This window comes from Triticum aestivum, chromosome 7A (assembly GCF_018294505.1).
Source record: "Triticum aestivum cultivar Chinese Spring chromosome 7A, IWGSC CS RefSeq v2.1, whole genome shotgun sequence".
Lineage (NCBI taxonomy): Eukaryota > Viridiplantae > Streptophyta > Magnoliopsida > Poales > Poaceae > Triticum > Triticum aestivum.
The window spans coordinates 675,950,637-675,962,502 of NC_057812.1; the positions used below are offsets into that span (position 1 = coordinate 675,950,637).

General features: G+C 50.0%; 1 long non-coding RNA gene across 1 annotated transcript; it reads left to right on the top strand.

The window, feature by feature from the left end:
• The first annotated feature begins 1,891 nt into the window (after positions 1–1,891).
• LOC123154602 (uncharacterized) lies at positions 1,892–5,137 on the top strand. The gene is made up of 8 exons (XR_006476938.1): positions 1,892–2,282; positions 2,379–2,522; positions 2,646–2,765; positions 3,122–3,228; positions 3,378–3,462; positions 3,560–3,645; positions 4,149–4,232; positions 4,949–5,137. It is a non-coding gene; the product is annotated as an uncharacterized lncRNA (long non-coding RNA).
• The last annotated feature ends 6,729 nt before the right edge of the window (positions 5,138–11,866 follow it).

Here is an 11,866-nt window from a genome sequence, read left to right on the forward strand (position 1 = left end):
GGGCACGGCTGCGCGGGTGCTGGGCGGGCAGACGGGTTCCTGGGCACTGGCGAGCTGGCGGACTTCCGGCACGCAGGCGGGCTCCAGGGCACTGGCGATATGGGGGACCTCCGGCACACTGCAAGGGGGCAGGGCAGCCTCTCAGGCGCTTGCTACGTCGATCGTGCAGGACTGCGCGGTGGAGTGGCGCGAGGTCGCCGTGCAGGAGAAGACGGTGTTGACATGATGGTGATGCAATTAGAATTGCGAGATTGCCGGGGAACACGGGGATGATAGTTGGACAGTTGTGGGGAAGGCTTCCGTAGTCTCCTGAGGGAAGGCTTCCATAGTCTCCTGGTGAAGCACCGTCAACCAATGAAAATTGCTACGTGCACACAGTAGAGACATTAGATGAATGATGACAGTCAGATTTAGAGATGTGTGGTGCTGATTGTTTTTTGCGGGGTTGTGGGACTATTCGCTGGGTGCATGTAGGGTAATTCTTGTTGGATTGTTTAATAATAGTGTAGATGGATATGTCTCGAGGAGCTCAAGCTACAGAAAACTTTTCTATGTTTCTTGGCTAGTTTGTAGCTCTTGTTCTTCTGCATATCTGTTCTATTGAAGAACAAAGTGAAAACAAGAAAAAAATTGAAAACGAAAGAAAACACGTGAACCCGGAAGTGCAGTTGTACTTCTCACTTTTTTAAAGCATTTGGTCTTCTGTCTTTGGGAAACTTGAAAACGGAAGGGAAAAAACATGAACTTGGAAGCACTGATTGTGCTTTTTCATTTTTGGAAAACACAAATTGTATTTTTTTTCCGGAGGTATTGTGCTTCTCGTGAAAGCACAGGCTATGTTTTTTATTTTATGGTGTCTGGATCATCTGTATCAACTTTTATCATCTAACGAGGAACCCATCGGTTGGCGAAGTGGACCGGATGTCCGTTTTTTGGCAAAACCGAGACAAATATGAAGGAGTTATACCGGTATCTTGACTTGACCATAAAAAATCCGCCATGTGGCCCTCCTCTCTTTTCTCTCTCCGCTGATGCATTGTCCCCTATTCTCTTTCTCCTCCCAACCGAAATAATAAGGATTAATTTGTGAAATGGTTGGATGGCACCCTACCGCATCATGTCCATGGACCATGTCCAGACACAAAAATAGACATATACCGAAACAATTTGCCGGTCTCTCTTGGAGATGCCCTAACATCAATTTTACAGTAATTAACTTTCACGCAAGCAATTAAACCCATTAAAAGGCGCTAGAATGATGGCCAACCAGCTATGCCATGTGGCGCATGTTGGTTGGTCACGGTGAGAAAGTATTTTTTAGAGTTTTTTTAAATGGTAGAGAATTTTTTTAAAGAAGTTTTTCTAGGTAGAATAGTGGCCAACCAGCTATGCCATGTGACGCATGCTGGTTGGTCATAGTGAGAAAGTATTTTTTAGAGTTTTTTTAAATGGTAGAGAGACATTTTTTAGAGAAGTTTTTCTAGGTTTTTTCTCTTTTAAAATGGTTGTGATGTCCACCGTTCACGTGATTTTTTTTTAAAAATTGACACAATGGTAAGATGCGTATAGCTTTCTCTCAAGCAGCCTGCAATGGCGGGCCCCAACCATTAATAGAACATATCAACGATGCTGCACTACCTGCCATCCTGAGGGCTTTGACGCTGCGCGCTCGTTTGGACCGATCGATCTTTTTACTGTGGCTGAGGATTGGCTGTTGGCGTTTGCTCAGCCGTCGGTTTTTTTCACGTGCACAACTGCTTCAAAAGTGGATGACCGGTGAGGTTCGTTGGCCTGGGGTCCAAAAAATAGCTTCTTTTCTCAAGTCCTCAGCGTAAAGATGGATTTAAAGGGAGATATAGAAAATATCCCCGTCCTTCCGCCTCCGCCGCCAGACCCTCCGTTTCCCTGCTCTCCTTGTCCGCGTCCTCCCTCCCCCGATCTCCTCCTTCCCTCCCTTGGCGCCGCCAGCTCCGCCATTTTCTTCATGTGCGGCGGCCGACGCAGCTCTCGTGCCTTCACAGTGCCGCCGGCTGGGAGCCGTTGGGACATCGCCAGTCCCAGCCCATCGCCACCGAGCGGAGACCAGCTCGCCGCGCATCTGGAGCAACGGGTCGACGTGCTGCTTTCGCCACTGCCCCGACTCCTCCCGGCGGACCATGGATCCGCCATCTATGGAGAGCGCCAACTGGGTGAAGATTTGCCGGACTAGCCGACTTGTGTGTCCTTGCCGTTGTCGTCGCCGCCGCCGCAGCCCCTCTCTTTTTTGGAGTCTTCCTTATCTGGTACGTCCTCTCACGACCCCCGTAGGTTCGTGGTTTCACTCCAGGAACGGTCGATTAATATGTTGATGCGGTCTGCTAAGTCTTCTTTTTTGGCAGGAGACAAAACAGTTTGGTGTCTTTGACACGCTTGGGATCGACGGATCATTCATGCCATGGTTGGATTTGAATGGGGGCAGCCGTTTGAAATCAAATCAAAAGATACACAACCTAAGATCGAAATATTCCTACCTGAACCAAAGGGTTGTACGCCTACCATTATTATCTTTTCCCATGCTATTTATGTTCTTCATATCCCCAATAATTTATTCAGTCTTACTTTTGACATAAAACACAATTTGACTTTGAACCCCTTCTCCACTGCAGGCAAGCTTGAACGCCAACATCGGGAAGGTATCTTGGCACCGAATCATCGCGAGGAGAAGGGGATGTGTTGCTGTACATGAGGTGTTAATGAGGAGAAGGGGATGTGTTGCTGTACATGAGGTGTTAATAAAGTTTCGCATTCTTTGTTTTTGTGGATTTGGTGCGTTGGGTTGCCATTTATGCTGAATTTATTTTCCTTAGATTGCTCTGGTGTTTTTGGTGCAAACTGATTAGGGACGGCCTATGAGTTTGTCAAGTTTTCCATGTATGCCTAATATAGTTTTCTTAGATTGCTGCTGCAATTGTATGATTGTGATCCCAGTAGGTTAAGACTGTGTTTTTGTTGTTGAACCAAGATTTGCTAAGCTTGGCAGAGAGGATAGCTGGGTTTTTTTTTGCAGAGAACTAGGCTCTAAAAGATTCAGTACTGAATAAGCTAACTCCATGTTCTTCTATCATTTTATTTTACTTTGCAGGTTCTACTGTTTGTGACGTGCTTCTTGTTGATCATCTGCTGCTTTGGCACCTCAAGGTTTGTGGTGACCCGCTTCTTCTTGATCATCTGCTGCTTTGGTTCGTCAAGGTTTGTTTTTTTCCTTTCGTTAGCAACGCATTGTTTCCTTACTGACGCAATGGACAGCCATTCAAATCCAATGGTTGGTTGATTGTTCTATTTGAAAATTGTAACATGCACAACAAAATGCTTATTCAGTCTTAATTTCTGAAACTCAGGACCAATGCTGGTGTCAGGACCACTACGATCACAAACAAAGCCAAGTAGCTGCTGCTCCGCTCTCTACTGAAGAAGCATTTGTAGGTAACGTAAGGCACTATTCTTCTATTGGTGTTTTAATTACTTTTTATCAGCGGCATAATAGATAACCATACCTGCATTTGTCTTTGTTTTCTATCAGGTTATTCTATGCATAAGACTGCACTTTCATGTGTCGTTTCCTTCAAGCCGACCATAGAATCCCGTATTTTGTTTCAAAGATGCAAGGTATCAACCATCTAGAGAGGTTAAATCAAATAGTATAATGTCTTGAGTCTTGACCAGTAGGCTAATGGAAGTATATAATCATGGCTGGTATGTATAGAAACATCAAAGGTGATTTAATCCGCCACCTATCATATAACCTAACGGAAGTTTACCCCTTTGCTTCATAATCATAAATACTTATAATGGGCTCCAATGTCAACGGAAGCATTAACAGTGTTGTACATTATAAGCAAGGTAGATTCATATTGCCCACACAAAATGATTCATGTTGCACATCCCTGTTTTTCTATAAAGATTCGTATTTCCACCAGGTATTTAATACCTCTCAATGGGTTTCAATATTGAGTGATTCCATTTACTAGGGATTGCTATATTGAGTGTTTAAGATGCTGATGGTAGTCGTCGTGACATTTTACCATTTCTAGAGCAATATGAACCATTTTAGAAACCCATTCAATACAACAATTCCTGCATTACATGTGCTTACTATGCTTCCTGTGCAGGAAAGAGAGTAATCATTTGGGTTACAGTATTACATGTGCTTCCTGTGATGGCAAATGTAAATTTGGCACCTATCCAGATCAAAGGTACATGTCCTAAATGATTTACTCTGTTTCCTGCACAAACCCTTATCGTATATTTATGAGCATGCTCATATTTACATCCGCATGGTCTCTTCAAAGCAAAAAAGGGCTTTCTTAGAATAAAATTTCCTTTGTAGATTCAATTCTGTTGTACGTTCAGTTCTGTTCATATGCGAGTGTTTCTTCCTTCATTTACATGAGTAGAAAATAAGGCATGGCAAGTTTCTTCCTTCCATTTAGATGAAAAATATTGTTGTATCTGCAGTTTAAATCCTTTGATTTTTCTATTTGCTTGATTCCTTGATACGACCGGTGCATGCAGTTTGTTCATAGCCTATACATGCCATGTGTTGTGTCTTTGTTGGTATCGTATCCTACTCTTGCTTTCTTCATGCTGAGGGCTGCAGAACTAACTTAAGTATGGGTCATTGTCTCTGCAAAGGGAGTTTTTACTAGCTACCTCACTTTCTATTCAGAGATGGAACGTCGTGTTTGCGTGGGTAGTTTTTTTACCTTTCTTTATGGTCATGTCGCTTCCTGCTTTGCTCAAAGAGGGTTTTATCTGTAGCCTGCAACCTTTGATTTTGATGGCAATAACCAAGTGACGATGTAACATTAGCAGTAGTAAATTAACTTTCTTTGTCGAGAAGCTGGAGATCTGATTTAAGTCCTTTCAGATCATCGTGTTCTGATTTTAAGTCCTTTCTTATGTTTTGCAGATAAATGAGGAGCAACCAACGCTCTTTGTTTTGCTGATGAGTATGTGTTGATCTGAAAATGTGTCTATGGTAGTTTATGTTCTAATATACACACAACCAGTAAAATGTGTCATTTGTTTTCAGACTCAGTTGTGTGTTTCCTATGCCTCTCTTGTGCTATGTATTGACTCTATCTAAGTATTTTGATGTGATCCTCACTCTACATAATACTAGCACCTCCATTTCCTGGTCTTTCCAGTTCGCGGCTATACAATGCATCTTTGCTACTATAGGTTGCTTTATAAAACCAGTATATGTTATTATCAACTGATCTCATTACTTTTTTTAGTCTATTATGGTACCATGCAATCTATTAAGTCGGTTCTAAATCAATCGCGTATGCATGGTTTGAATACTTGGCTCGCTCTCGCTTTTTTGGCCATGGGCGCAATGAGTCCTTCCTTTCACTTCATTGAAAAAAAGAATTATCTTTACTTATGCCTCATAACTAAACTACTTACCTGACTAATCAACAGAAGTACAACCTACAGTATGCTTTTGATTCACCAAATTGACTATTGCGAAATATTGAAAAAAAAACTGTATACACTGCTGTTAGCACAAGCACAACAATTCTCATCAACTTGCTACATGTAAACTAATAGTCATATAGTGTGATATACATGTTTTCTTCCTTCTTCTCCTTCATTAAAGTACCATGCATACAGAAAGAACCCATTTACATCTTATACTCCATGTTGAGTATATTGTGTACGTGTATATTTGTGTGTAGGGCCCATCTTCTGTTTCCTTTGTATAGTTAAGGTTGTGGCCCACCTCTGTACTTATATATGCGTGCCTGGTGCACCGATCAATACATCGAGATTGCACAGCCCATATCTTGTCCTTCTACATAGTATCTATCGCAGCACGATCCTAAACCCTAAGCCGCCACCGCCGCCACCTCCCCGGTCGCCGTCGTCGCCGCCTCTTCCCACCTCCTCACACGCCGCCGCCGCCTCTTCCCGAGGCCGCCGCCGCCGCGACTCCCGCTTCCGCCCGCGCCCCATCTCTCCCTCCTACCCGCGCCGCACCCTCATCTTCCACCCGCGCCGCACCCACACCTTCCCCTGCGCTGCCGCACCTCCTAGTTTGCGCCGCCGCACCTCCCAAACCCTAACCCTCGCCATGAGTTCCTCCTCGTCCACCGTCTCCAACCCGTTTGCCGGTCCCGATGTCACCCTCGTCCGCGACCTCAACATCCATGAGCGTGTCCCGGTCAAGCTTGATCACACCACCGCGTCCTACTCTGCTTGGAAGCGGTATTTTTCGCTTGTGTTCCGTGAGTACCTCCTGCACGGCCACGTGGACGGCACCGTCGACTCGGCGCTCATGATCAACGACGAGGAGTGGATGATCCTCGACGCCACCATCATCCGTTGGTTCTACCTCACCATCTCCAGCGACCTTTTCCATACCGTGGTGAACGACGAGGACGACGCCTATGCGGTCTGGACCAAGCTCAACGGCCTCTTCACCGACAATCGGCTGCAGCGCAAGGTCCTGCTCTATGGTGAGTTTTACGGGTGCCAGCAACTTGACTCATCCATCGATGATTTTTGCATGCGCCTCAAGAAGCTCGCCGATGAGCTCCGTGATCTCGGGGAAAAGATCGGCGACGAGCTCCTCATCAGCACCCTCTCCGGCGGCCTCAACGAGGATTTTGGGAACGCCGCCTCCAACCTCACCCTCATCCCGGAGCCCACCTTCGCCAAGGTGGTCACGTACCTCAAGTTGGAGGAGCGCCGGATGCGGGTGGCCCGGACTCGCGCGACCCACACCGCCCTCGTCGCAGGCACCCGCGGGGGTTCGGCCCCGCCACCGCCACGCCCGACGCCGCCCCAGCCAGCGGCGCCCGCCTTCCCGCCTGGGTTCCCGCCCGCATCGGCCGCCCCCTTCCCGCCGCCCCAGCTGGCGGCCAATGGGGGAGTCGTCGCGGCGGCCGTCGTGGAGGCCTCAAGCAGGGCGGTGGCGGTGCTCAGGGAGGAGCGCCCCGCCCGCCGCAGCAGGCTTCCCAGCCGGCCCCGTGGTACGCCGGCCAGAACCCATGCACCGGCGTTGTACACGCCTACTCCATGCTAGTTCCTCGGGCCCCTGCCCCGGGCATTCTCGGCACCTGGCCACAGCCGCACCAGGCGTACTACACCGCGCCGCAGCCTTACGCGGCGCCCTATGGTCAGCAGCCGCCGCTAGGTGGGCCGCCGCTGCTGCCCTTGACGGCCGCGCCACCTCTCCCGCCGGCACCGTGGGACCCGGCCCTGTTGGCGGCTCTCCACAATGCTCCCTCCCCGTCCAGCTACACTGGCGGCGGCGACTGGTACATGGATAGCGGCGCCACCGCTCACATGGCGGCGTACCCCGGTAACCTCCATACCGCCCATCCTGTCCACACCTCCAACCGCATCACCGTCGGTGACGGCTCTTCCCTTCCTATCACTCATATTGGTCATACATATTTTCCGTCTAACTCCACTCCTATATCCATGTTCAATATTCTTGTTTCTCCTGAACTTATTAAAAATCTTGTTTCCGTTTGTTCTCTTACACGTGATAATTCGGTTACCGTTGAATTTGACGAATGTGGTTTTTCTATTAAGGACGCTCGCCGCGGATGGTGCTCCACCGATGTGACAGCCCCGACGAGCTCTACCCGGTTCACTCCGCCACCTCCACCACTTCCGCCGCCCCCTTCGCCCTCGCCACCGAAGTGGATCTTTGGCATGCTCGCTTGGGTCACACTAATCCTGCCACCCTTCGCCGCATACTTTGGAGTTTTTCTTTCACGTGTAATAAGAACGAGGATCACTCGTGTCATGCATGTCGCCTCGGCAAACATGCTCGTCTTCCGTTTAGGGCTTCTTCTTTTGTTGCATCGTACCCGTTTGAGTTAATTCATAGTGATGTTTGGACCTCTCCTGTTGCCAGTAATATGGGCTTTCTTTATTATCTTGTCATACGTGATGATTTTTCGCATTATGTGTGGACCTTCCCATTGCGCCGCAAGTCGGATGTTATATCCACTCTCGTCGCGTTCTACTCCTATGTTCTCACGCAGTTTGGTCGTCCTATTCTCGCGTTGCAGACAGACAACGGGAAGGAGTTTGACAACCTCGCCGTTCGTAATCTTTTTACCACACATGGCACGATCTTTCGTCTCACTTGGCCGTACACCTCGCAACAGAACAGTCATGCTGAGCGCATCCTTCGCACTCTCAATGACTGCGTTAGGACTCTTATCTTTCATGCCAATGTGCCTCCGCGCTTTTGGCCTGACGCTCTCGCCACCGCTTCTCTCCTCATCAACATCCGCCCATGTCGTACTCGCGGGAACTTTACACCTCATCATCTTCTCTTCGGTGCACCCCCCTCTTATGATGGGCTTCGCATCTTCGGCTGCCTTTGCTACCCTAGCATCGCCGCTACTGCGCCTCATAAGCTTGCACCTCGCTCCGTCGCCTGCATCTTTCTCGGCTACCCACCCAACACTAAGGGCTATCGTTGTTATGATCTCGTCTCCCATCGTGTTCTCACCTCCCGACTATTTACTTTGATGAGATGGTGTTTCCGTTTCAGCAGCAGGTACCCCTGGTCGTCTCGTCACGCCGGCCACCGGCGGCCCCTCGACGACTCCGTCAGGCGGACGGTCCCGTTCGGCCCGCGGACCGCCTCCAGGCTTTGGCGGTCCTCGCGCCCTCACGCCGACGCTCGCCCCCTCGACCTCCCCGGCCGGCTCTGACGGCGCCCCTGGCGCCCCTCTCTCACCCGCCGCGGGATCGGGCACGGCCGGCTCGGCTGCTTCCTCATCCGCCTCGACCCCCGCCGCCTTGCCGGCCCTTACGTCGGCCGCCTCGCCGGCTCACTCGCCGGCCCCGACGCCGGTCGCCTCGCCAGCCGCCTCGCCGGCCCCGACGCAGGCCGCCTCGCCGGCTCACTCGCCGGCCCCGACGCCGGCCGCCTCACCGGCCCTGACGTCGGCCGCCTCGCCGGCTCACTCGCCGGCCGCCTCGCCGGTGGCTCCGCTGGTGCCCTCTGGCCCCGTCACCCGCGCTCGTACCGGCGTTCATCGTCCGAGCCTCTGGTACACGAGTGACGAGTACGTCCTCGCCGCCTCCACTGCGGAGCCGTCGTCTCTTCCCGTGTCCGCCCGCGCCGCCCTACGTGTTCCTCACTGGCTTGCGGCGATGCAGGAAGAGTTCGACGCGCTCCAACGGAACCGTACTTGGACACTGGTTCCCCGGCCTCCTTGTGCCAACATCATCACCGGCAAGTGGGTCTTTCGCCATAAGACCCGCTCGGATGGCACTCTCGAGTGCTACAAGGCTCGCTGGGTGGTCCGTGGTTTCCGCCAGCGCGCTGGAGTGGACTTCACCGAGACGTTCGCCCCGGTTGTAAAACCGGGCATGATCCGCACCGTCCTCCAGCTTGCCGTGTCCCGCGGCTGGCCCGTTCATCAGATGGATGTCTTCAACGCCTTTCTCCATGGCCATCTTGAGGAGCGGTGTATTGTGAGCAACCCATCGGTTTTGTCGACGCCTCACTTATCGGCCATGTGTGTCTGCTGTCCCGCTCTCTTTACGGGCTCAAGCAGGCACCCCGTGCCTGGTACCAGCGGATCGCCGGGTTTCTTCAGACACTGGGCTTCAGCGTTACTCGCTCGGACGCCTCACTGTTTGTCTATCGCCATGGTGACACGACTGCATATTTGCTGCTTTACGTCGACGACATCATCCTGACGGCCTCCTCGGCAGCTGTTCTTCAGCAGATTACTCTCCGGCTGCGTGACGAGTTTGCTATTAAGGACCTGGGTGCTCTAAATTATTTCCTTGGCATTGAGGTCGTTCGGCGCCCGGACGGTTTCTTTCTTCATCAGCAGAAGTATGCACATGAGCTTCTTGAGCGTGCCGGTATGCTCAACTGTCATCCTGTTGCTACTCATGTTGACACGAAGGCCAAGGTCTCTGCTCTTGAGGGCTCGCCTGCGTCGGATGCTCCTTTCTACCGGTCTATTGTCGGCGCTCTTCAGTACTTGACTCTCACTCGACCGGATCTTCAGTATGCTATTCAGCAGGTGTGTCTCCACATGCACGCCCCTCATGACTCTCATTGGACTCTCGTGAAGCGGATCCTTCGCTACATCCGCGGCACGATGACCCTCGGGCTGACACTCACGGCGTCTACTTCTCTGGAGATGGTGGCCTACTCCGATGCTGACTGGGCTGGCTGCCCTGACACTCGTCGGTCCACCTCTGGCTACTGCGTCTACCTCGGTCCTTCACTCGTCTCGTGGTCGTCTAAGCGACAACCCACAGTTTCGCGCTCCAGCGCGGAGGCTGAGTACCGAGCTGTGGCCAACGCCGTTGCCGAGTGCACCTGGCTATGACAGTTACTGCAGGAGCTGCATCACGACGTGTCCCAGGCTACGGTTGTCTACTGTGACAATGTCTCTGTGGTGTACCTCTCTGCCAACCCTGTTCATCATCGCCGGACTAAACACATCGAGCTGGACATTCACTTTGTGCGCGAGCAGGTGGCTCTTGGACGCATGCGGGTTCTCCATGTGCCGACCGCTCAGCAGTTCGCCGATGTGATGACGAAGAGACTGCCGACTTCTACTTTCGAGGAGTTTCGTTCCAGTCTTTGCGTCACTGGCGCCGCTTTGACTGCGGGGGGGTGTTGAGTATATTGTGTACGTGTATATTTGTGTGTAGGGCCCACCTCCTGTTTCCTTTGTATAGTTGACGTTGTGGCCCACCTCTGTACTTATATATATGTGCCTGGTGCACCGATCAATACATCGAGATTGCACAGCCCATATCTTGTCCTTCTACACTCCACATAGGAAGGAATGTAGCATGCTCTGCTTCCTGCCATTGTTTACTGATAACTGTTCTCACTATCTATATTTAGACCTTCTTAGTGTAAGACTAAGAGTGACAAGACACTCTCCAATCCATTCAATTAATTCCCTTTTTCTCATCAGTATTTTTGGGTCAACTACACCGAGAGCAAACTAAAAGATTACATTGACCCAGATTATGATATGCTCAAGGTCAGGCTTGCAAACAGTGATCTACACGCCAATTGTCGCATCATGCTAGGAACCGACAAGAGAGCCACCATAACAACCAACTGGTCTAAGTTCCGCCGCCTTGCAAAGATCCATGAAGAAGTCATCTGTGCCTTTCGTTTCAAGGTCACCACAAAGCCCTTTCAACACCCGCAGAAAAAAAAACAAAGCCCTTTCAAGGTCACCACAAAGCAGCGCCTGGTTCTCATCGTGCATTGCCTTTAGATGAACCATCGCCGGCAACGAAAGTCGTATCTAAATATCATCTACCATTCTAAGGACTACTAATCAAGCTCTGTAATAGGATGTAACCTTCCTCTATTTTTCGACAATGCTATCTGTTGCTTTTGAACAGCTACCAACTATGCTTTTACCTATATAACCTCTGATGTTATTCCTCGTCGATCTATTAATATGCATAATGCAACCGTTATCTATAATTATTTGTTTTACTAATTTCTCTGTTTTAAACATCGAGTACTCACCAGCAACAACAAAATATGCTAAGCAAGGAAGAGGCATGCCCTACCCGGCAGCGTCCACCTTCCACTCAAAGGATATAGCACTATCATTTAGCACAGAATGTTTCAGGAGAGACAATTAGCATGAACAGAAACAGTAACCAGCAGTAAGTACTCATTACAATTATCATGAACATAAACAGTAACCAGCAGTAAGTACTTACTATTTTCAATCTGTGACTGAATTTTCCTACCACCACTCTTATAATACTTGGCTTGTTGTCGGCCTTTGCGCCAATGCCATTGGCGCAACGGGTCATCTAGTTTGATCAAAACACGTGATGCTCCGGG